Here is a 21,117-nt window from a genome sequence, read left to right as displayed (position 1 = left end):
ACACTGTTGGTGGGAGTGTAAATTAGTTCAACCATTGTGGAAGACAGTGTGGTGATTCCTCAAGCATCTAGAACTAGAAATACCATTTGACCCAGCAATCCCATTACTAGATATATACCCAAAGGATTATAAACCATTCTACTATAGAGACACATGCACACGTATGTTTACTGCAGCACTGTTCACAATAGCAAAGTCTTGGAACCAACCCAAATGTCCATCAATAATAGACTGCATAAAGAAAATGTGGCACCTATACACCATGGAATACTATGCAGCCACAAAAAGGGTGAGTTTATGTCCTTTGTAGGGACATGGATGAAGCTGGAAACCATCATTCTCAGCAAACTAACACATGAACAGAAAACCAAACACTACATGTTCTCACTCATAAGTGGGAGTTGAACAATGAAAACACATGGACACAGGGAGGGGAACATCACACAACAGGGCCTGTCGGGGGGCAGGGGGCTGGGGAAGGGATAGCATTAGGAGAAATACCTAATGTAGATGACGGGTTGATAGGTGCAGCAAACCACGATGGCACATGTATATCTATGTAACAAACCTGCATGTTCTGCACGTGTACCCCAGAATTTAAATAAAAAATAAAAATAAATAAATAAATAAAACTGGTACATCAAAGAGAAAAAAAATGAAAAAGAAATAAAAGAAAAGGGGTAGAGGTGGTCAGAAATGGCTGGATTCTAATAATGATGACCAATATTTGCACATGTACATGGACAGGCCTCTGACTAAAAAAGACATCTGTTTATTACTTTAATAAATTTCAACAATAATGAAGTAATAATTTCAAATGGGTAAAGATTTTTATTTCGCTCCTACTCATAAGAAAAAATTCACGAGACAGAAGAGAAACTCTAGAAGCCAAATTGATCTCTTAAAGAAAAAAAAAAAAAAGTCGTACTTTTGAATTTGGTACGATTCTCCCAAGGCAGGGCTTTCATAGTGGCTCTGTATTGATGAAAGTATTTCCCTCCCTACACCTGGTTTAAAGTTGCTGCAGGAATTTTATTCTTTTTCTGAGGGATCATCTTTAATATAGTCTACCTAGTGATGTAATTCTAAAATCTTAGCTGGTAACTCAATATGTAAAGTGGTGAATGTACTAAAACAATGACTTTGGGTACAGTAGCTCTGATTATCACATCCCTTTTAAACTTCATTTATACAAGGCAATCCCTTTTGACTGAAGGAGCATTCAGATTTTATACTGCATTCACATATGAGAATTTCATTTTATTAATCTGGAGCACTCCCAGTGCTATCAGGTCAATAAATAATTACTCCCTAGCAATTAAAAATATGGCAACAATACTATTATTGGGATCGCTGCATATTATTTTCCTGGAAAACAAAAATCGAGATTTTTTTTACTTCCTTAAAACTTAGCTAAAGTTGTTATTCAATTGTTTTTCTTAAAAGTGAGTTCTCTCATTTATTGGAATCAAAAAATTCTTAAATATCATTTAAGTCTTACATCTATAATATACATAATGTTTTCATTTAAAAATTGAACATTCAAAAAATTAACACATTTCTAGCTTTATGGAAAATAAGAAAAATGAGTTTCCAAGAACAGAAAAGAGAATGTTTGTAATATAAGAAAATGGCTTTACCATCAATAAGGATCCGAGAATACAGTCGTTCTTCTGAAGTATCTAACATAAGTTACATCATCAGACCTATATTAATGTGGGTCTTCACAGTAATATTTGATTTTTCAGAATTGTTGAGACGGTTTCAGCATCTTCAAACTGTCCCATACTTTGTCCATTAACTTACTGCTTGTCCATGTTCGAGACCAGTCTGGCCAACATGGTGAAGCCTCGTCTCTACCAAAAATACAAAAAACTTCGTCGGGTGTGGTGGCGTGCGTCTGTGATCCCAGCTACTCGGGAGGCTGGGAGATGGGAATTGCTTGAACCAGGGAGGCGGAGGTTGCAGTGAGCCAAGATAGCGCCACTGCACTCCAGCCTGGGCGACAGAGACTCCATCTCAAAAAACAAAACAAAACAAAATTCTACATTTTCTTCCCCACTCCAGGGGAAACCACTGGGTAACAGTATTCACGTCAATATCATGTATCTACTGTTAGGTGAGGAGAAGGCCAGGAATTTTGTTCCAGAACTTAAAACCCAAGCAGGTGAATATGCAAGAGTGAAAATACTCACAAAAACCAGAGGTTCAAGGCCCCCTGATTCTGCCTGAAAACCTCAAAATGTGAATGAAACAACGAGGGGGACATCAGATCTTCCAGAGCTTACAACCACATAAGGAAAAGATTTCCTAGGTTGAAAGGGTGTCAGCATAGAAAAAACCAAAGACTTGATTTTAAACCATTAAAAAAACCAACTCATATTCCTATTTGGTGGAAATATATTTAAGGTTTACAGACAAAATTCTTAGTCTCTCAAGATTAAGGAAAAATAAATTTAAGAACAGTCTTTATAGACCTGATCTAGTCCTAAGTAGAGGACTTTCTATTCTCATTCGCCATCTTATCACAAGTTTCTAGTAGAATACTCTTCTTCCTTTCTCTACCCTACTATATAAAATATAAAGTATTTTTAAAAAATCAATACTACATTATATTTATCATATGAAAATAAATTATTTACAAAAGAAGGCCCAAAACTACATCGAAAACTTCAAGTCTGAAATGAAGAAATATTTAAAAATATAAAAAGCTTCCTTAAACTGTTGCTCAGGTATTTATTATAGATGTTTCCTTAAACTAGTAAATTTCCTCTATGTTGGTAGAAAAAGGATCCCAAATAAGGACAAAATGGATATAACATAAACTGATAATACATATAACACAACAAATTCATGGACTCTAGCACTATATCTTGTTATCATTATAGATGGAAAAACAGGTACAGTCTGTCAACAATCAAGCCCAGAAAAAAGTAGTTTCATCAGAATGACAAATATTTCCAGATTTTAAAACATAACTCACTGTGACATTTAAAATCTACAAAGAATATTTCTGCAGCACCCTGATGATTCTGTAACAGAATTAGACTTTTTAAATCAAATGAAAGCCAGAAGAATTAAAGACTACCTGAGCCAGGAAGTTTGTTAGAATTACCATATGACCCAGCAATTCAACGAGTAAATGTATATACATGTTCACTACAGCACTATTCACAATAGCCAAAAGATAGAAACAGCCCAACTGTCCCTCAAGGGATGAATGGATAAACTGTGATATATACAACAATGACATATTGTTCAGCCATAAGAAGAAATGAGGTACTGACAAATGCTAAGATATGGACGAACCTTAAAAACGCTGCTAAATGAATGAAGCCAGACCCAAAAGTCACTATTATTCCACTTAAATGAAATATCTATATTCTATTATTCCACTTACATGAAATATCCAGAATAGGTAAATATACACAGTCAGAACACAGACTGGGAGGAGTATGGGGACAGGTGAAACTGATTAATGGATACAGATTTCCTTTTGAGGTGATGAAAATGTTTTAGAACTAGATAGAGGTGGTGAAATGCACACTTTTAAACACTTGATTTTATGTTATGTTAATTTTATGTTATCTTAAAAAATAAAATAAATAATAATGCTGCTACATCACCAGTAATAAGACATCATTTACCACTGGTATGATACACTGAGTGTATCAGAGGACACCATCTCTACAGTGTCCTTCCCAATAATGTATAACCTCAGTCTGATCATGAGAAAATACCAGACAGGCCAAATTGAGGGATATTCTAAAATATAACTTGACTAGTGAGTACTATCCAAAAGTCTCAAGGTCATGAAAGACAAGGAAAGACTAAAGAAATATCACACACTGGGGTAGACTAAGGAGACCTGACAACCAAATGTAATGTGGGTTTCTAGATTAGGTCCTGAAACAGAAAAAGGAAATGGTGGAAAAACTGGTGAAATATGAACTAAATCTGTAATTTCACTAATAGTACTATAATAATGTTAATTTCTTAGTTTTGAAAATTAAAGTATGGTTACGTAAGATGATAACCTTAGGGGGAGCCGGGAGAAGGGTACTATTTCTGCAACTCTTAAATTATTTCAAAATAAAAAACGAAAGTAAGAAAGAAAGAAGGGAAGGAAGGATGGGAGAATGAGGCCTAGCAACCAACCTTAACTTCCTTCATGAACACATATATTAAGAAAATGCTGACATAAATTAAGTGAATAAGGATTAGAGGGGTTATTCTAATGGCAAGAAATAATTCACAAAATTTGCATGTACTTAGGAGATATGCATTCTTTTTGGGGTGAGGGAGTAGATTCAAACAGTCAAGTCAGCTTAATTAAATTTCACAAATCAGGTTATGCAGAATTTAAACTAGTACTGATATTTTCAACAGCAGACTTCAAAATTAAAACAAGCAAAGTCAAAGGGAAAAAATAAAAATGTAACACTTATTATTCCTATAGGTTCCTACTACATTTTAAATTTAATATTAAAATGAGAAAAGTGTATTCATTTTAGCAACATGACTAGAATTACGCTGACTTAAATTTGTTTGATAATTTAATCAGATTTAGTTTTACTTTAAATCTGTAACCTTCTACTTAGACACATAATTAAATGATTGAAAAAAATTTTGATATGTAATTAAAAATCAGTTTGTGTCTGGACATAAAATTCTTAGTTGCCATGCCACTTATGTAGGAGGTAACTTTCTATCAAAAACAATTATCTTGAAAATGTATACACCAATCATTTTAAAAATGAAATCCACCAATATAAATTATACAAACTTCCACTTTCATTAATCATATTCACATCCTGGCATCCAAATACAATATATAACCATAATCCTAATAATGAGAAAACAATCATCTTCGTTAAACCTGCTAATTATAGGTTGAGGATCCCTGATCCGAAAATTTGAAATCTGAAATACTAAAAAATCTGAAACTTTTTGAATGCTGATGTGACGCTCAAAGGAAATGCTCATTGGAGCAAATATTCCAAAATCAGAAAAAAATCCAATTTCCGAAATACTTCTCATCTCAAGCATTTTGGATAAGAAATATTCAACTTGCACTAAAAAGACAGAGACATTTAAATATACTTGATCTAGAGACATTTAAAATAAAGTTAAGAACCATATATTCTCACTCTCAGAAGAAACTAACCCTGTTGACACTTCGATTTCATACTTTCAGCCCCCGGAAAAGAAAATACATTTCTGTTTTTAAGCCATACAGTCTGTAGTACTTTGTTACAGCAACCTTAGGACACTAATACAGCTATTATGCAGCAAATGAAGCAGTGTACTCCTGTATTCACTCAGTAGCCTTTGCCTAGACCATCTTTCAGATTAAAGGAGCAATTTTCTCAACTCCTATGGACCAGCATACTTTATTGAAACTGGCGATCACAATCACTCTCTCAGAGAAGCTGCCTCGAATCCAGTCTCTGAACCATGGCTGCTGGTTGTATACCACACCAGCTACAATAAATCAGACATTGGATTGGCACGAGGCTCAGGGTCATCAGTAAACCAGAACCTTCACAACCTGGCTCTTTTGAAAGGATGGGCTGCTTCAAATTTTCTGTGCCTCTCAAACAATATGAAAAATCTATGGAGAAACCTGCCTTCTGCCTTAGTTGCTGAGGTAGGAAAGTTAACAATGCAAGTCAAAATGACATGGAAACAGAAACTCCTGCTGGTAGCCAGACAGAAAAGATGACATACAGAGTAATAATAAAAGTTTGTTTGATATGTTCCCTGAAAACCAAAACTACTTCCTATAATCTTAAAAGCAGGCCCTGTTCTCAGACTCCCATGAAAGCCCCTACTCCTATTCCTGCTACCCACACATATTTTAAACATGAACTAACTTCAGACACTCCTCTCAAACACAATCCGAAGTAAAACAGAAATAGAGATGACCCAAACCCAGATCCTACTCTTCAGTTCATTCCAGTGTATGTCAAATACTACTTTTTTTAATATAAGCTGAACTGTGTGCTGAATGCATTTCATACACTTTCATCCATGTTTTCACTAGAAAATGATGAACTAGATATTTTATTTATCATCAAACTACACATGAATATACATATAAAAAATGCACACTCTAATAGAATAGTTCAAGCACCTAGGCCCACACTGCTGATGCAATGAGGTACAGATTTGTTAAGGCGTGATGGAATGGCTGGCTCTCCAAAGCTGTCATGGGAAAGTCATTATCCTATGAATGTAATAAGTTCCAGGTCTAGCCTTCAGCCACACTGACTAAAAACTGGAGACTGATAGAAACTTGCCCAAGGACACACAAGTAGCAAGTAAAAAGGCCTGAATTTGAACCTTGTCTGCTGAAGTCTATCTTTTAATCACTATTCCACTACCAAAAGAAAACAAACAAACAAAAAAAAAAACCTGGAGCATCCATCTGCAACTCCCTGCATATGTCTCTATACAGAGAGAGGTAGAAACCAGAATATTAAAAATCTCCCAACAAAAGCTAGGATGAGTACTACCAACTTCAACCCTTGGGCCTTTATTTGGAGATGGCAGCCAATCTACTCTCCACCCTCAATGGACAAATTCTTTCTTTTCTTTCTATTTTTTTTTTTTCTAGACAGAGTCTCACTCTGTCGCCAGGCTGGAGTGCAGTGGCGCAATCTCAGCTCACTGCAACCTCTGTCTTCCGGGTTCAAGCGATTCCCCTGTCTCAGCCTCCCGAGTAGCTGGGACTACAGGCATGCGCCACCATGCTCGGCTAATTTTTTGTATTTTAGTAAAGACAGGGTTTCACCATGTTGGCCAGGATGGTCTCAATCTGCTGACCTCGTGATCTGCCCGTCTCAGCCTCCCAAAGTGCTGGGATTACAGACGTGAGTCACCATGTCCGGCCAGACAAATTCTTTCTTTAGCTGCATCAATATAGTCATTCAGGTAAGTGGCCAAGGCTTCCAAGCCCATCAGTCATTCTGTCTCTTTAGAGACTTTGTATCTCTGTATCTACTCTTTCTTCCCTGTGCAGATTTGAAACTCTCAACACCTATCTTATTTCCCTTATGACCAGCTACTTGAGTAAAGCCTTTCTGCAACTCCAATTTATTAACAACAAATATATTCAGTAAATTTCACTGTTGAAAATTCAGCTATTTTATGCAAAAACATAAATACAGTTGTGTGCTGTATAATGACATTTCAGTCAATCTCAGACCACATATAGGATGGTGGTCCCTTAAGATTATAATACTACAATTTTACAGTTCCTTTTCTATGTTTAGATAAACAGATACTATTGTGTTACAACTGCCTACAGCATTCAGTACAGTAACATGCTGTACAGGTTTGTAGCCAAGAGCAATGGGCTACATCATATAGCCTAGGTGTGTGGCAGTCTGTACATCATCTAGTTTTGCATAAGTACATTCTGTGATGTTCAGTACATTCTATGATGTTCACACAAAGATGAAATCACCTAACAACCATATCTCAAAACCTGTTCCCATCATTAAGTGGAGCATGATTGGATACTTAAATATCCATTAACTCCATTCATTCAATTAGCTGTTTGATTTCCTGCTATGTATACTACTATGTATATTGTCTACATGCTAAAAGTACAAAAATTATAACACCACTCTGTCCTCAAGTTGTTCAAAAATCTAGTAGAAGAGAGTTAGAAGTTTAGAAGAAATTATAGTTGCTCTCAGTAAACAGCCCAGCAGTCCAAAACAGGAAAAATTGCATGAGATGAAGCTTCAGGATGAATAGGAGAAGGGAAGAGTATTAAAAGCATAGTAAAAATACATGTCAATGCAGAAAAGCAAAGAGAAGAAAAAACGGAAGACTCCCAGCCAGAAGGCAATGTGTTCAGAATTATTAAATCATGTGGCAGGAAAGTAAGACCACTAGGGTGTTTACAACCTTCTATCTACTCTGATATATGAGACAGTTATAGCTTTTTTTTTTAAGTCAGGGTTTCGCTCTGTCACTCAGGCTGGAGTGCAGTGCCACAATCTCGGTTCACTGCAACCTCAACCTCCACCTTCCACATTCAAGCAATTCTCGTGCCTCAGCCTCCCAAGTAGCTGGGATTGCAGGCATGCACCACCACACCTCACTAATTTTTGTATTTTTCAGTACAGACAGGGTTTTGCTATGTTGGCCAGCCTGGTCTCCTGATCAGGAGAGGGGTAAGCTTCACGGAGAAAGTGACAGATGAGCTGAGTTAGAAGCCTACTCAGTTACAGAAAAATATAAAATGGAAGGCCATTTACCTGTGACAAGGAAATATAAATTCCTTGGCAGGACAGCCAGGATCTCAGGAGAGTCCCTGGGACCCTCTGCTCCCTTTCTCAGTCCAATCCTGGGAAGGTAGTTGGTGGATGTGAACCTCTGACTTAGACCCAGGAGGTGGTTCCCAGCCTCCAGCCGAGCACCGCTTGTTCCCCTCAAGTTGTTCAAAAATCTAGTAGAAGAGAGTTAGAAGTTTAGAAGAAATTACAGTTGCTCTTAGTAAACAGCCCAGCAGTCCAAAACAGGAAAAATTGCATGAGATGAAGCTTCAGGATGAATAGGAGAAGAGAAGGGTATTAAAAGCATAGTAAAAATACATGTCAATGCAGAAAAGCAAAGAGAAGAAAAAACGGGAGACTCCCAGCCAGAAGGCAATGTGTTCAGAATTATTAAATCATGTGGCAGGAAAGTAAGACCACTATGGTCTCAATCTCTTGACCTTGTGATCCACCTGCCTCTGCCTCCCAAAGTGCTGGCATTACAGGTATGAGTCACTGCGCCCAGCCAGTTATAGTTCTTAATACAAGAGAAATCATCAAATAGGAAGGTATATCAGAATTTGGGAGACAGACTTGTAAAAGGTCCATGCAAGATTCAGATTCCCCATCCTTAGGAAGTAAATGTTCCCTCCCATGACTGAGAATCACCAGAAGGGGAAGGGAACTTTTAACCAGAACAAAAACATAATGAGATCTACCATTGAGAAAGACTATTTTGAGATTATACACTACACATCCATACTTGGGAGTACTATGAAGCTTTAAAAATAGAATGAGTGGATTTGTGTGAGCACATGGATCTATGTGCTCACATGGAGCTAAGTTCAAAAAGAAAAAGTCAAGGTACTGAATAATATGTATCATATGAATATTCTGGCACAGAGATTAGGGAGTCCAGATGATAAATAAGGGCTAACCAGAATAAGAAGAGCTGATTCCAGAGATAAGCATCTAGGAAGAATCAACAACACCTGTTAGACGCTATGGGTAAAGGAGAGGAAGGCATCTAGAATGCCTTGTTTTTAAATCCTAAAAAAGGTAAAGAGATTCCTTTCTGTTCTGCTTGTTGCTTATCAACCTATTTAAAACTACTTCGAATCAATTTATTACAAATTCCAAATTAGTGGTATTTGTAATAGTGCATTTTGACATATATAAGAGCTAAAGAAATTTATTAACAGTGGATGAATTAACAGGAAAATACAGCCTTTCATCCTTCAGGAAAACATGCAAACAAATACTACCAACCAGGGACAGACAATTCAAACCTCACACTTACATTTGCTCCAATATTCCCTGAGGAATTTTTTTTCTTTACATACCAGTATTTTTAGTCCTTTCTAACTTAAATCCAGGATAAGATCTTTCTGCCATCAATTTAGAACTCTTCATTTCCAGTACTCTCATTCTCAGTCATTAAAGTAAGCATTTCAATATATAAATTATACAATTATACTTTAATACTTGAAAAAACCCTAGTTACACATGGAAAGCTAAACCACTGAGAATTTGGGCCCACAGAATTATACTGCCTTCCTTTGGGGGGAGGGACAAATAGTGATGATGTATGACAGTTTCCTGAGAAAATGTCACTAACATTTATTTAATAATGCAATCTCCTTACACTTTATCTGTGTCAAGCAATATTTACAATTTTTCCAATCTCCACATAACAAAGAGAGCCCAAACAACTACAAAATACCTAACTAGTATTTCTTTCCACAACATGATTTTCATTTCTGTGTTCTGTAAATGAGAAAATAATTAATTAAAAGCCATAGTACTAATAAAAATGCAAAAAGAGAAAGAAACTAAAATCCTGACCAAGGAGTGGATTAGAACTTTTATAATGCTTATAGAAGAGACTCCACTGGTTGCAAATCCAACATCCATTTTTACCTTTCCCCTCCCACAACTCAGGAGAAGCTGACCTACCCAGACTCTCTCAAGCTCCAGGGGTAGATCCTGAATCAAATGCTGTAATATCAACTTTCCTGGAAGTAAATGGTTCAGAAACCCAAACTTAATTAAACTTGTTAGCACATGGTGATTGTTACTGGTCCAAAGATAACATGTGATCTAAACGGGGCCAATAAAACTGAAGGAAAAAACCTTTAGTCCACAATAATGAGAAAAATTCTTGTTTCCCTACTGGAAGTGAAGAATGTTTGTTGTTCCAGCTACAGATAGTAGCTATCCTATAAACATGAAGGAAACCAGCCTGAAGATAAATTTTAAAAAACAGATAAGTCAGGCTGATACCTTGCTCATATAGTGCTTGGAGATCAAGCCCTAGAAGCTCCCCTACCTATAGTTTCCACTGTGGGAAAAAATCCACTTCATTCTGGAATAAGGCAGACTATTTGGGTTTCTGTTATTAAAAGACGGAACCAGCATAATTTTAAGTATTTTTAAATAGTCTCTCAAAAATAAGTACCTATGTGAAAGCTATTTGAAACTTGGAAATAGCTTTAATAAACAACATTTTATAAACAAATTACAATCTTTAGAAGTCTAACGTAAGCTTTCTTAAATCCACTAAAAGCTCAGTCACAAAAATCTACATGACCACTTAATAGACAAATAAATAACAGGTATAAGCTAGTTTAATCTGATTGCATAAAAATGTTTATAATACACTTCTCAATAAAGAAAAATTGAATTATAACCCAAGGGTGGGTTAATTTGTACAAATTTTGAATAATGTCGCAAATATTTCCAAAACAGATGCTAAGAGACTCTACAAGGACACTCAGTTCAATCAGAAGCCAGATTAAAGTCCCATCTGGAGCCAAATGGCTCCATGGTTCCATTACAATTACCCAAGTCACCAAAAGTGAGACTTAATGGTTATACATCACAGAATCTCTCTTAGAAGTATATACAGTCTTATCCCCAAAACCAGAAAATCAAGTCATAAAAATAATTTTGCGTGTGTATACATAGACACAAGAGATTTGGTAGATATCCAAATGCTGCTGTATTTGTTCATGAACACTGAACTTTTTCTATATGATTTTTCACCGGTTATTCATTAGCATCTTTTTTTTTTTTTTTTTTTTTGGACAGAGTCTTACTCTGTCACCAGACTGGAGTGCCGTGGCGCGATCTTGGCTCACTGCAACCTCTGCCTCCCAGGTTCAAGCAATTCCCCTGCCTCAGCCTCCTGAGTAGCAACGACTACAGGTGCCTGCCACCTCGCCGGCTAATTTTTTATATTTTAGTACAGACAGGGTTTCACCATGTTAGCCAGGATGGTCTTGACCTCCTGACCTTGTAATCTGCGCACCTCAGCCTCCCAAACTGCCGAGATCACAGGCGTGAGTCGCCACACCTGGCAAGCATCTTCTTAAAAGTGTTTTTGGACACAGTTGCTAGGATAGTGCATCACCTTCATTTGAAATGGGAAGGACAAAGTTCACCTGTCTCCCCCAACCCTCCCTTTTTTTTAAGACAAGGTCTTACTCTGTCCCCCAGGCTGCTGTGCAGTGACACAATCATAGCTCACTGCATCCTCAAACTCCTGGGTTCAAGTAATCCTCCCATCTCAGCCTCCCAAATAGCTAGGACTACAGCTATGCACCACATGTCCAGCTAATTTTTTAATTTTTTGTAGAGACAGGGTCTTGCTATGTTGCCCAGGTTGGTGGTGTCTAACTCCTGGCTCCAAGCAATCCTCTCACCTTGGCATCTCAAAGCACTGGGATTACAGGCACGAACCACCACACCAAGCCCACTTTCTCCTTTAACATCAGCCTTGAAAGTAACTCAGATACCTGGAATTATCTATTTCATATTTATCTTCTCATATCCTAGCATAGACATTATTTCTCATTAAATCAGGAAAACTGAGTTAGGCCATTTTATCTCCTAATTTTCATGGCTAGAAGTTGTCACAGTGCCAAAGAAGTTTAGAGGAGGTTACCGGGAAAGCATTCGAATATCAGCATCCAGACCGATGCTATTAAAAGTATAGTCTGATTTCACTGCCTGACCATGAACCGTTAGTTAAAACTATTTTATAGCAATTTGACAAAGTAATAAGCCAATATTTTATGTATCTGATTTTTTTCTCTAGAGTAGGATAGGGTCCCAAATTTGAAGGTTGAATTCCACTTGAAAATGTCTGCTGACCTAACAAGGTGCTTTGTTTTACTCTTTTAATTTGAATGCCTTTAGATAGAACCCAAGCCCTCTGATTAGCTAAAGTGGTAAGTTATTTGCAACTGTTATCTGGTCAGTCCCAGAAGGCATGTGAGTGTCCAATCAAAGATCCACTGGACAAGTGTTTCTCAAATTGTAACACCCCTTAGTAGGTAAGGAAAGCAATTTAGTGAGGTTTTTTTTAAATAATATCTGGCACTGCATGGCATGATGGCATGACACACAAAAAGTAGAAACACAGTATGTTTATATACACACATACATATACTTGTATGTGTTTATGTACATGTGTGTCTGTGGTTGTGATTTAAATTTTCTTACTGGGGTTCATGGGCAAAAAAACCAGAATGAACAGAGCACTGTACCAGACCAATATCTTCATTTCATAGATGCAGAAGCTGAGACTCAAGGTCACAGTCAGCTGGAAGCAGTCCCAGTGTGCTTTCCTTTACATTCATGATTGTAAATCTGTATGTACACTGAGGTCTGCAAGGCCAATACACAGAAAATACAGTATATAGGCCCCAAAACTGATTATTTTAAAATCCTAGATCAATTAAAACTTTATTAGGTATTTTTTAAGTTTTGAATACTAAAGATGAAAATTTTTATGTAGAATGATATATATTTAATTACATAAAAATTTAAAATGGTTATATGACCCAAAAATAAAAAATCCAAACAAATAAAACCAAATTCCTCAACTCACTAGTTTAAAAAAAAAAATCAAACACAGAAAAAAAATACGACATACTACAAAAGACTGATCTTCTTAATATATAATATAGTAATTAAATATGAGAAAAATACCTGAGTAACAGGTAAATCATATTAAGAGGTAAATTATAAAATAAATATAAATGGTCAATAGCATTAAAAACGGGTACATTATTACAACAAGACACTACTTTTCTCTTATAAAATTAGCAAAGATGTTTTCTTTTTAAGTATTAATACGAGGATTGATGTAAAAAATTCAGGAATCAAAATTGCCAGTAGAAATGAAACTTGTAGAGTTTGGCAGTAAGTATCAGAAGACTTGTAATTACCCTTCTAACCAGTAAGTCCATTTCTGGAATTTAGCCTATGGAAATAATGAGGGATATATGCAAACACTATTAAAAGCAGTTTGAATGCAGTAGTATATATAACAGTGGAAAATCCTAATAACCTAAATAGTCATCTATGGGAACTGGTTAAAAAATATATAGGACTTCTATATAATAATAGAATGTTACGCAACTATTAAAAGAGATGATATAGGCTTACCTTTCCTGCTCACAATATACTATTAAATGAAAAAAAGTAATAGATGCAAAAATATCCCATTTTTCCTATAAAAAACTTATAAAATACATTTGATTCATTCTTATAATAACTCAACATATCTAGAATAAATGGACAAATGCATTTTTACAGTGAATTTTCTAACACAATCATTTTCTTCTTTTTTTTTTTTTTTTGGTCTGAGACGGAGTCTCACTCTGTCGCCCAGGCTGGAGTGTCACGGCATGATCTCAGCTCACTGCAACCACCGCCTCCCGGGTTCAAGCAATTCTCCTGCCTCAGCCTCCTCAGTAGCTGGGATTACAGGCACACACCACCATGCCCAGCTGATTTTTTTTCGTATTTTTAATAGAGATGGGGTTTCACCATATTGGCCAGGATGGTCTCAATCTCATGACCTCGTAATCCACCCACCTCGGCCTCCCAAAGTGCTGGGATCACAGGCGTGAGCCACCATGCCCGGCCAGAAAACGATTTTTAGAGATACCTAATATAATGTATTAAAAAATGCAAACATTCTTAAAACAGGTCTCGATACCAAAGACCATTTTCAACAGTAACACTGAATATTCAATTGCATGGATAAAGTTAAATTTTACAAAAGATGCCAATGGTATGGATACAAGATGCCAATGGTATGGCTACAAATTCTTTTCACTTCTTTTGCATTCTGATAGGGAGGGAGAGAGGGACAGACAAAAAGAGAGGCAGATAGAGATGAAGAGGACAATTTGCATTTTAGCTTTCTTCTCATCCCAAAAATGATTTAGTATAAGACACCACTCCAAACAAAGTGAACACATTATAGGACAAAAGAAAATAATTCAAGAAATAAGGATAAAAGAACAGAACACTACGACTGTACCAGTTAAGGCTCTTGATTATAAACAACAGATACATGTTCCAGTGAATCTAAGTCAAAAAGGAATTTATTGGCTAGGTACTAGATAGTTCAGAACACTGAGACAAGGTTGGAAAATCCAGCTTGGACAGGAATCAAGGAAGGCAAATCACAGAAAAATGTTTGCCTCCACAGCCTTGAATGAAGCCTGGAACTTATGTTACTGCATCAAGGGTTACAGGCTCTTTTAGAATTTGTCTAGCAGCCTTTCTGGTTTTTACAGAAAAGTCCCGCAATATTTAAAAAAAAAAGAAGAAGAAGAAGAAGAAAGAAAGGGAAAAAAGAAGAAGAAGAAGAAAGAAAGGAAAAAAAAAAAAAGAGTTACAGGCCAGGAGAAAGCATCTCAGTGGCAGCTCTTAGCCTCATGCCCATGGTCTTTCCAGCTGTCAAGGTGCAACTCTGAAACTACAGAAGGGCCTCACGCTAGCCTTTAGGCTTCCTTAATCTTGAGGGGTGAGAAGCAGTCTCCTAACCTAGAAAGGGGCTTAGTAAGGCCCCAGGCAATGAAAACCACAAATGTCCTCTAGGAAGACCAACTCTTTGTAGTAGAACTGAAGTGTCTTTACTTTTACTCAGTGTCTTGCTTATATCTTTATAAAAGTTTGCAAACTGAAAGTTGATAAAAATTAGTGCAAATCTCTTTAACATCATTTTATTAGATTTGTTTGGTACCATTTTCAGTGTATTTCCAAGGCAAAAACGTACTCTTCCTAAAGTAGTTCTATTAACCAACAGTAGACTGAGCAATTTGGATGGGGTCTAGCAAGTTTCTTAACACACTATAAGTATTGCCTCTTGCTTTATATTCTATCCGTCTGCTAATTTGGTTTCTTGCTTGCCTTTTTTGCTGCAGCTGTGCACCGGGTTAACTGTTTCAATGGTTTTCCTACAATAACTCACAAATTTTTTCCTGATCAGTGTGCTGTATGATTGGTTCTTTGTTCCTAAGATAATTATTTTACATTTGTCTACACTGAACTGCATTTGCCATCTGCTGGCCCAATCACCTAAACAATCCAAATCTTTTTGAATCTGATTGCATTGTTCCTCATTATTTCCCCTAGCTCCAATTTTAGGATCATCTGCAAACTCTGAGATCTTTTCTTTAAAGCTTGGACACATTTTATTTTAATATAGAGGGATTTTTTGTGTGTGTGACCCTTTAGACACTCCAGCTGAAATCCTTTTCCAACTAGAAAAGTTTCCAAAAAGCTTATCCAAAGATACCTTCCAATTATGCAGTCAAAGTGATGCTAGAAACAAAGCTAAATAGTACCCATTCTATTTCATTTTTCTATACATTGCCATGTTTTTAAAAGTATTATGTCTTCTAAGTTCTTCTCTTCAAAGTATAAATATTTTTAGGAAATGCAGTAATTCTGTTTTCTAATTTGAACATTCATGGCAACTGTTTTTGCAATAACTTTCCTAAACTACACATGACAAATTTTTCAGCAACTCCCTATACATAAGCATTTCATTTAGTCATAAAAATATTTATTGAGCACACATTAGTAATTAGCATTAGATACACTGCAGTCTTATGACCTTGGTCCAATTATTTATCTCCCAAAACTTCTGTTTCCCACTGACAAAGAAGATTTCAGAAGATAACTTCTAAGCACCCATCCACATCTAGCATTCTGAATCACCTTTTATCTATAAAGTAACATACTAGAATCACCATTTCTAAAATTTTTCTCCTTCAGATTTCCCAAACATCATTTTATTATAAGCACTCAAATAATTCATTAATTTTTGCAACATTTTAGAACTGCAAGATTGTATATACTTACTTAGCAGTATTTACCCTTCAAATTAGACTTGACAAATCTGAACATAGTAAATCTCCATTACTTATTAAGTAGTACACCAAGCACATGTTTAGATCTAGAAAAAACTGTTGCTCCATAAACTTTAGTGATTTCTTAGTATAATCACATTTCCACAAAAGCCCTACCTGTGTTAACAATCTTATATAGAAGTTAAGATCTAATTTAAGAACCAATGGTTCTCTCAAAAGAAAGAAGTGATGATTCGGGGTGGAATTACTTTCATTAAAGGTAGGATATGAAAATCCACTAAGAAAAATTATTTTTAATAATTCCAAAATAGAAACATTATAACTAACAATTACTACTATTAGATCTTTCATCTTTTTGTGGAAGAACCCTCTAAAAACTGATTAGTCCGAATTTTTTTTCATTTATTCACTAAACAGTTAGTGAATGTTACAATAATATAAAAATGAATACAAGACAGTGTGAGATGTACATATGTTGTTACAAAAAATCATTGTAGAGGTACAGTCAGCTACACGGAAGTTAGGAAGAGGAATAATTTACTTCTAGTTGCTGGATGAAAAGCTTTGTAAATGAGATGCATTTGAACTCTCAAATATTATAATATCTTTTAAAAGCAAGCCTACTAAGCTATGAATATTATCACAGAAAAGACAAATATAAAACGCTAAGCAGTCAAAGTAAAAAAAATTTTTAAAACCTCAGAAAACAGACAGATTTGCTGGTTGCTTATAATAGAATCATGTTTTTGATTTTTTGTAATTTTTAAAATTTTTCTGTAATGAACATATATTATCCTTATAATAAGACATAGTAAAAGATTTTTCTATTAATTTTTTAAAGCCATACTTTGAACAACTGAAATGAAATGCTATATGTCAAAAGCCTCTAACTTATAAAAATTAAGTCACTAACAAGTATTTCATTTCTAAAAAGCTAAAGGACCCACTAAAAAGAAATCATAATTTATTAAGCCCTTTATTTTTGAAAGAAACATTGATTTTCAATGCAATTACTTTCGTTAGAAGGTAGGATTTAAAAATCCACTAAGAAAATAATTTTTTCTTTTTCTTTTTTCAATGAGACGGAGTCCAGACTGGAGTGCAGTGGCACAATCACGGCTGCAGTCTTGACCCCCCAAGGCTCAAGCGATCCTCCAATCTCAGCCTTCCGAGTAGCTGGGACTACAAGCATGCACCATCGCACCTGGCTAATTTTTGTATTTTTTGCAGTGATGGGGTTTCACCATGTTGCCCAGGCTGGTCTCAAACTGGTGGGCTCAAGCTATCTGCCTGCCTCAGCCTCCCATAGTGCTAGGATTACAAGCATGAAACACCGCACCCAGCCAGGAAAATTATTCTTAATAATTCCAAAATAGTACGTTTATAACAATTGTTAAGGTTTTGTCTTTCATCTTTTTGTGGAAGAACTCTCTAACAACTGATTAGACTGACTTTTCAAACACTTATGAAATGATACATGTTGTCTCCAGGAATATTTAATTTGTATTTTAAGATAAAAGCATTTAATAAATCCATAAACAACCACTGACTTTTATTTCAAACAGATCCCCATTTACTAAAACTTTGATCTTTGACTGTGTTATATTCTATTAAAAGTAACAACATTCTACATATGATTTAATTCTACCTGTAATCTAATAAAGGCATTTCACTTAAAAAAAACTATATTTATGTATACACATATATACACACATATATGTTTTTTATATATATATATATATATATATATCTTGAATCTCCCACGATTCAGGGCATAGCGAAAGAAAGTGTATGAGCTGAGAAAGGAGGAAATAAAAGCACTAGAGGAATGGCAGGGGTGGGTACAGGGAGGGAAGAAAAGAGTGTTTCAATAAACATTTCCATAACTTAATACCTGCTTAGATTTTCAAAATTCTAGTTTTTTTTTACTGTTTGATTTTACACTCTATGCTATAGTTTATAGCTGAATTACTAGTATCCTATAACCTGAAATTAAACTCAACTAAATCTCTTGAGGTATATAACAAGTTACACAGAATTACTAAAGTAATAAATAATTATGTTTCATTTAGTCTGTTAACTTCCCTAAAGGATGGAATTTTACTAATATAATCTATTAATATTGTTTCATAGACTATCACTAGTTTTCAGTTTGATAAAGCTAGAAGGAAGGCAATATGCTGGGATTTCAAACTGGCATCCATAGGCCACTTCCAGTGAGCAAACAGTTCATTCTGAATAAACTGCCAAGATTTTTTAAACTTGATATTTCACATAAAAATTTAGATTTTTAACTTACCTCAAAAAAAAAAAAAAATCACTAGATTCATAGTTCTGGTCCCACTGCTGTCAATGCTCCCCAGCTGCTCACTAGACAACTTTCCTCCCCACTTTCTGTGGCTTACCAAGTTCCACAGGAAGTAGGGTTTATAATCCCTAAATAGAGTGTGGAGGCAGTCAGATTCTGACTCGAACCCCAGTTCCTCCACCTCCAAGCTGCACAACCCAGGGCAAGTAGTTTAACCTCTTTAAGATTTAATTTCACCATCATGACTGATATGGTTTGGTTCTGTGTCCCCACCCAAATCTCACCTTGAATTCTGTAGTTCCCATAATCCCCACGTGTCATGGGAGAGACCCAGTGGGAGGTAATTTAATCATGGAGGTGGTTACCCTCATACTGTTCTCGTGACAGTGAGTGAGTTCTCATGAGATCTGATTATTCTTAAAAGGGCGTTTCCCAATTTTGCTCAGCATTTCTCCTTCCTGCCGCCATGTGAAGAAGGACAAGTTTGCTTCCCCTTCCTCGTAAGTTTCCTGAGGCTTTCCCAGCCCTGTGGAACTAGGAATAAATTAAACCTCTTTCTTTTATAAATTACCCAGTCTCAGGCAGTTCTTTATAGCAGCATAAGAATGGACTAATACAATGACAAAGAAGATAATAATCATTTATTATTCAGGGGTTAAAAGTGAAATAATATATATAGTACAAAATACAAAATTAAATCTTCAATAAATGATAGTTATTATACTACTTGGATTGAAATTCCTAAACCTAATTAACTAAGATTTACCATGAATGTTTCCCCACTTTCTGTAGACCCTAAAGAAAAAAACTAAATCACTATTGCCTTATCACTCCGTAGGGCTCCTTGGTAAAATAAGGATAGGAATAATAAATATCTTATAAGGTTGTCATATTAAAATATGTTAATACATACAAAAAAGCTAAGAATAGTACATGGCACATACTAACCTCCAAAAAGAGTTGTTATTATAGTAGTAACTGTTGTTTCAGGGGGCTGGCACACATAAGCTTTAATAAATGTTTGATGAGGAGAAGCATGTCAGTGAGTAAAAATGCAACTAAATGAATACAAGACCACTTATCAAGATTATTCAAGGTATATATCTTTAAGAGTCCTCTCGATTGTCCCATGTTTTTTGTTTGTTTGAGACAGAGTTTTGCTCTTGTTGCCCAGGCTGGAGTGCAATGGTGTGATCTCGCCTCACCGCAACCTTCGCCTCCTGGGTTCAAGAGATTCTCCTGCCTCAGCCTCCCAAGTAGCTGGGATTACAGGCGCAGACCACCATGCTCAGCTAATTTTTTTGTATTTTTAGTAGAGACAGGTTTTGACTATGTTGGCCAGGCTGGTCTTGGACTCCTAACCTCAGGTGATCCGCCCATCTCAGCCTCCCAAAGTGCTAGGATTACAGGCGTGTAGGATTTATTTTCAAAGGAGTTTTAGAGTAGTCCTGTTTCAAGATTGCTAGAACCAGACCAGTCTAGGCTGTGCTTTCTTTCCAATTCTTCTCTGCCTCTTCAAGAATCTCAGCAGCAGAGTTTGGGAACAGTGGAAAAGAGGATCTCACTACCTTTTAGGCTAGTAGTTACAAAATCTCAGCCTTTAAAAACAAAGAATGAAGAAAAGAAGCCTGGTCAAGCAGCAACAGTGGTTCTCTATCAATTGGTGCCAAAAAGATGATTCGATCTTTAGCATACTAATCATCTCAGTTGATGTAGTTTTCAATTAGTCTGAAAGAAGCTCAATTCTTCAAGTATTTAATAAAAGATAAAGACAGTCTTTCCTGGCTAAAGTAGTAGGCATATTCCAGATTCTTGGCCATGTCAGGGAAATTCTTTCATAGCATTCAAAACAATGAGGAAAAGCAACAAAATTGACTCAAAAAGAGTAATTTCCTTTCCAACCTAAATAAACTTTACACAAACTTGCCTTTGATAATCGACTAAACAAGCTGCACCACTAGCATCAAGGGAGGGTGTGCAGATATCTAGCAGGTGCTGCAGTTTATCACAAAAACGTCTAAAATAATTGGAAGTGACAACCAGCACTACCACAAATGATTTATTAGTCTTTCACTCAGCTTTTCAGCTTCCTCAGGGCCAGAATAAATAATTTACCAACTCTGTATCTTCCAATCATTAATTCTTCCCAATGCATCCAAACTACATTTAACTCTGCTAGGTTCAGTGGAATAAAACACACAATAGGAATATTTTTCCAAATATAAAATTACCTGACCATATGTAAAGGCAAACATGTCAATCAAAGATGTACAATACAGATGCAGAAGAAGGACTCAAAGTCAGCAACTGCAGTCAAGTTTGAGGGTGCTCATGGAATAAGTTAAGAGAACAAGAAAGCAGA

The 21,117-nt window shown here is 35.9% G+C and overlaps 1 protein-coding gene across 1 annotated transcript in view; it reads right to left on the bottom strand.

Moving 5' to 3' along the window:
• Window positions 1–12,940, bottom strand: part of TBC1D5 (TBC1 domain family, member 5) — a 500,189-nt gene extending 487,249 nt beyond the window's left edge. The window contains exon 1 of the mRNA XM_011977919.1: window positions 12,821–12,940. The gene's annotated coding sequence lies outside the window, so the exon portion shown is untranslated. The remainder of the gene's footprint in view (window positions 1–12,820) is intronic.
• Window positions 12,941–21,117: the final 8,177 nt, after the last annotated feature.

This window comes from Mandrillus leucophaeus, unplaced genomic scaffold, assembly GCF_000951045.1.
Source record: "Mandrillus leucophaeus isolate KB7577 unplaced genomic scaffold, Mleu.le_1.0 Scaffold186, whole genome shotgun sequence".
Taxonomy (NCBI): Eukaryota; Metazoa; Chordata; class Mammalia; order Primates; family Cercopithecidae; genus Mandrillus; species Mandrillus leucophaeus.
Note: the sequence above shows the minus strand (reverse complement) of the source record. Positions and strands in the feature narration are given on the sequence as shown.